General features: G+C 39.3%; 1 protein-coding gene across 2 annotated transcripts in view; it reads right to left on the bottom strand.

The window, feature by feature from the left end:
- arhgef10 (Rho guanine nucleotide exchange factor (GEF) 10) overlaps positions 1 to 5,731 on the bottom strand; it is a 60,213-nt gene extending 54,482 nt beyond the window's left edge. For both annotated transcript variants that reach the window (XM_042500645.1, XM_042500644.1), the window contains exon 1: positions 5,593 to 5,731. The gene's annotated coding sequence lies outside the window, so the exon portion shown is untranslated. The remainder of the gene's footprint in view (positions 1 to 5,592) is intronic.
- Between the last annotated feature and the right edge of the window lie 269 nt (positions 5,732 to 6,000).

A 6,000-nucleotide genomic window follows, 5' to 3' on the forward strand; every position in this document is an offset into this window, starting at 1 on the left:
GAAAGCGTGAAAATGCCATCGGCCCGACATAGAGCTAGTGTTTGATTTGTTTGTCCAGGGCTACTGTACAACAACACGCCAAACTCTCCATGGGAGAAGTCCCGCTCCGTTTGTAGATATAAATGACTCAAGGAAAAGAAAACACAATTATTATTTTCAAGGTAATGATAAACTAATGAAAACACATTTTTTTTGTAAATATTGTATACCATGTCTGCATATAGATGTTTCTAAATCCTACTCATTAGTCCTTTAAGTCAAACAGCAAATACAGCCTTTCTCACTGAAACCTGTCAGCAGAATCCTCCAGTCCCTCTCTCTCCTGTAATTATTTATGCTTCTTGAAAAAAAAAAAAACTAAATGCACCTTTCACAAACTACTTCCTGCATGGCCTGTAGCGTGGTGTCACTTCAAATGTCACATCTGTAGCATCTGTCAGCAACCTGTTTATACTGCAGCACTGTAAAGAACACATTGACACTGTGCAACTAAAGTAGGTATAGGTTATAAAAATCTTACTGCGAGAGGAAAAATGTATTCAATATACTTGATTTATACAACACCTTGCTAATGAGCTCTGTGTTTAATTGAAAGGTACTGTATTAAAGTGTAGTCTGAGTGTGATGATTGAGGACAGAGCGGAAGACACCAGAGAGGGAAAAATCAGCCGTATAGATGATGACAGACTCAGCTGAGCATGTCATAACATGCTGGGAAGGCTGAGCAGTGCTCTGCTGACAGAAAAACAGACGTTTCGCCTGCTGGTGTAATGCAGACTACTTGCTCACCTGAGTATTTCTAATAACCTATGTTAGAGAACAGACAATGACAAGGATCAAGAACATATGCACCATGCATGTTGTCAACATAATCCATAGCGTGGAGGATAAACTGCCACTTATGCTGAGTCATATAAAATCCTATTGATGTCAATAGGATGGCACACAAAATGTCAATTGCAAAGTTCTTGGAAAGTTAATTTCAAAATGGGTTGACTATATTAACTGGATTTCACATTGCTCAAGTTTATTCGATTTTAGTGTATTTTTTAAATAAAGGATGGGCTGGGTTGGGACACAAGCTCTTTTCCAGCAACATAATTATTCCCTAAATTCATAATAATTTACAAATGACACATCTAAATAGAGGAAATCAAGAAAGAATGAAACGTGCCGACAGGAAAAAAAAAAAAAAGCAAATAAATAAAAACTTTTCTTCATACTTTTAATCACAGATTTCTTGTAATTCCCCTACAGTTTACAACCTGTATTTTAAAAAACACTAACCTTTTTTGACCCCTTACCCATCACTTATGGCAATGAAGGAACAGTCAAAAATTAATTGTGTGTGTTTCTGACTTATTCTACATCAAACCAAACCTGGTTTTAAAGGGATTTAGATTCTTCTGTAGAGTTTTCTAGGGCACTCTTAATGACAAGTGGCATTCCACATACGGGCTGAAAGTCATAAACAAAAGCCTGGAGGAGAGGGTGGTATGAGACAGAGACTTGTAGTCTGCTGTGAGTGTCTGTCTTTGGCTTTGCTGCTCTACGGCTGAATGTTTTATTGAGCAGTGTGTCCCAATCTTCTGCTCTTGCCAGGATTACAGTAATCGAGCCTCGGATGAAAACAGCACATCCTAGGACTACAAAGAGCGGACAGACAGGCTTAACAAAGTACTGTAAAGTATTTGAGGGGGAGTTCAAGGGAGGACAGGACAGTGCCCTGCAGCATACTAAAAAGGAAAAAGGTACCTCTTTCTAGCATCTTCAGAGCCAGCATTAAAGAGATGAAAAATACTAAGCCTTTCTTTCTTTGTCAGGTTTTTGTAGTTTATGTCTCATATAAAGAGACGAACATTTGCTATTACATCATTCTATACATTATATACATTACACACCGACTTTGCTGTATTTAGACAAAATTTAAGAACCCCTTACTTTTATTTCCTTAATTATGAACAACATGGCGACGATATGGTGTACACGTTGGTTTTTTACTGCGCCAGGTAGTACAGCTTGTAACCTCAAGTCTCAAATCAAAAAGCTCTGTGGCTCATTCAGGATCAGTTTCGCAAACTTCACAATATCTGGGCCAACCAGACTTGACAACACAACACACTTCACCATCCAGCCTGACCTCAAAAGGGGTGGGGAGGCTGACACCCAGGCACAAGATAGCTGACTTTCACAAGTGAGAATCCAGACTCCTAGCAAGTCAAATCTGTTGATTAGAGCAGCAAGGGGCAAATTGGAACCACATTTATAGACACAAATATCATAATAAATCACAACACAAGGAAGCCATCTTCCTCATAATTACATCTCCGCAGGGCTGAAGTATTTTTATTTGATGTCAGAGGTGTGACCTATTGGACACGTGCGGAGAAGTCTGGATTCAGCTACAAGCTCTGGAGCCATGTTTCTGAACAGACTGTGGTCAGAGCTAAGCTGCCACTGTGACTCATTACTGCATGGTGTCATCCATCACATATCAGTATGTAGTATAATCATTATGATGCATCACATTACATTACAGTGGGGGTGGGCATTATAACAATATACCATGCCATGGTGAGCCCTAGGAGCTATTCAGGGCAGGTTATTTAGCAGATCAGAGCTGGATTTTCACGTTTCACCTGCCTCACAATGTAACGTGATTTGGACAGCCATGAAGGAGTAGGGTGACGTTTTAATGACAGAGGCACTTGATATTATTATTCTCAGAAATCGTAAAGCTTTCATTTTAAAATATCTTAATTTTACTGTTTTGAGTCTTTTGTTTTTTACTCATGTGAGAGGCAGTTTTTTGTGTTTTTTTATTGTATTATAGTTCTGAATAAAAAAGAATATTACGTGATCAGGTACCGTATGTTTTTTTTAAAAAAAAAAAATCAGTTTCTTAATTGAGTTTATATAATAGTTACTGTTGTTAAATATAACATTACCGTGATGTAAAATGACATATAAAAAGACAGAAGATTGCGGCCATCTCCCCCACTCCTATATTATACTAACCCATAACACCTCTACTGCAGTTTTAAATTACAACCATAACGTTTAGTTTTTACATTGGTCTGACCTTGGAAGCAGACTGTGTCCTGAGTAAAAGACATACTACTGACAAGACCCTCCTGGCTTGAGAATCACTGGACAAAATTAAAGACTGTGGCTGTCTAATATCTGAAACATTGCATCCATTTGAAAACAGAGGCAACCGCACTCTTGGCTGTCACTCCTAGCTGGTCTCCACCCACCCAAAGAGCCACACCAAAGCTTTAAGAGCCCAACATGTCACCAGAAAAGCACTATTTAGTGTGTGGGGAGCAGTGCATAAGCAGCTGCTTCAAAGAGCTTTTGTTGACTGGCTGGACTTAAGATCTGAATGCATTTTAATATGAATGGAGCAACTGAGTGCGATTACAATAAATTACCAGAGGAAAATCGCAACACTCTTGACTGTCTCAGTACCAGTCATTGCACTGACTTCAAAGGGTGGAGACACTTCCTGAAGCCAAGATTGCCAATGACCCCTGACTTTACTCATCCTCTCTCATCGCTGTGCAGAGTCGTTATCTACAGCTCAATTCATAGAGAATGGGCGTTTGAATGCGTGGAATCTGGGCATCTTGGTTTATAGGGTGGTCTATGATGTCTATCATGTGCCATATGACTGCACTGTTTCCTGCACAATTATGGCTGCAGACTTTTGTTACATGTCATAACCCTCTCTCTCGCCCCAATTTCCTGTCTTTCTATTCCTCTACTGTCAAATAAGGGCAAAAATGCCATAAAAAACAATTGCTACAATCAGTATACAATGTATAGTGAAGGTGCATACTAAACAACATCCATTAGGCATTAAATATATCTGACATATGTTCCCAACTGTTAAACAAGTGTGTGGTATGTGAGCAATTTCACACATCCATCTCTGCATTGGTTTTTCTCTCCCAGCTGTTGCTGAACTATGCTGCTAATCCATGTCTTATCTCACTGGGTTCTTAGTGGTCTGGTGGGTGGACAATGAATCCATAACTGTTTTTCTAAAAATGAACGGTATGCTCCTCTGCTTGACCACTGTGCGCTCTGACATCCCAAGCTTTAGTCATGGTAAACAGAAGGCATTTCCATGAGCCGCTATTGGCAAAGTAGAGTCACGGCTTCGTCACAATTACTTTAGCAATTAGCTGCAACTGGCATTCCTTCACTGGACTGCATCTGTGTTTACAGACAAAACAGTGACATAAGAGGACATACTCATGCGAATAAAAAGCTAAAAAATACTGTCTCCACAGCAAATAGCACTTATTGCCAACACCCCTTTCCTCGAATAACCAACATTTCTGTTCCAGAGTTGTCAAAAATAAAAATAAAAACATCCACTGTGAAAGCAGCTTTGGTTTGATGAGAAGAAAGTGTCACACAAAAGGACTCTGTGTCTTACATTAGGAAATTGCAATGAATTTCAGCAAGGAAAAATGTATCTTTACTTCTAAGGCAACTTTCACTAGGTGATATTACAGCATGGGGAGGTATTAAGCATATGTATCTGCAGCCCTGGTAATTTGCTTAACAAATTACCAGCAGAGATTGTTGTGTACATAGATGTGTGTGTGACCCCCTCAAAGTTCACCCATGTACTGGCTGAGTGAACTAGACACGCATGACACCAGACAAAACAGATGAAGATGAAAGCACTTATTGTATTTTAACCATTTTTAGAGGCTCAGCTAAGCTTTTTAGATTCCTGAAAGAACTTGCCTTAGCTGTGCAGAAAGGCCAATACTAAGGGAAGCAGTTTAATTAAAATAAATTGTATTACTACCTGTTTAGACGGATCTTCCAGTTGACTGAAGCTGTGCAGTGATTTCACAGAGGAATGCTATGCATGACTACTTGAATTTGCAGTCGGGCTGAGTGCTGCAGCTCAGGAAGACATTATCACTTATAAATATTTCTATATTCTAAAGTCCAGACATGATTTTTATATTGTCTGTGTATATATTTTGTATGAATGAAGTTGTATATATTCTTAAGATCGCGAACTTGACATTGTTTTTCAGTCGTTCAGTCTCAATAGTCTTATAAAGGCAAAAAGGTATCTTGCACCTCCAAGTGCATCCTTGAAAAGGGACAGAGGGTTCAGAAAAGTTTGAGGTCCTCTATCAGAATATTACATGACAGTGTCAGAGCCTTAGGAAGTGTGCTAGTATCCTGCTCAGTTTAAAAAAATAAAATAAAAAGTCCAGCTCATATATTTGGAGTTCTTTCAACAGTTCTTGTTAATATAATGGCGTAGTCATTAACGTACATGAGTAGGGGGGGAAAAAAGCAATTTCAGCATGTTATTTAAAGTGTTGGCAACCTGGCAAAGTAAGCTGAGGCGCCACGTTATAGCCATCTCTCAAAGCAACGGTTTGAAATCAAAAATACATTAAATTCACTGTATTACACAAAATAAAACACTTAACATGACTTTTTTAATCAAATATTTAGCCTAACGTAACGTTAACTGCTCACCTGAAGTAACAGTTAGCAAAACAGTTGCGTTAGATATCTAAAACTTTGTCAAAAAAGTCCTCAACTTACCATTTTAGGACTTTTTCCCAGAAGAATTGCCTTATTCCTTCGCAGTTACACCGTGCAAATGTTAAACGTAAAACATTTCTAACTTCTACACAACTTAAAACACATCAAAACACATCCAGCGGTCAACCAGCGTCCTTCTTTTAACTTGACTGTCTCCGAGGCAAGCTGACTCCATCCATGAAAAGCCATCACCTCCTCTAAGTAGCTGATTGGCCGAGGAGTCGACTGGGGCGGGCTGTGATTGGCTGAAGAGAACGTCAATCAAGCTTCCAACGTCTTCTCCGGTAGGTTCGGCTCGGGAGTTCCAGAACTGCTCACGTGACGTGTGAGGTGGCTTCCTCTGAAACAGCTGTGCCGAGAAGATGTTGGATTGAAGTTTTGACTAACTGTGAACTACTGCAAGTTAAC

Source organism: Plectropomus leopardus, chromosome 14, assembly GCF_008729295.1.
Source record: "Plectropomus leopardus isolate mb chromosome 14, YSFRI_Pleo_2.0, whole genome shotgun sequence".
In the NCBI taxonomy this organism is placed as follows: Eukaryota; Metazoa; Chordata; class Actinopteri; order Perciformes; family Serranidae; genus Plectropomus; species Plectropomus leopardus.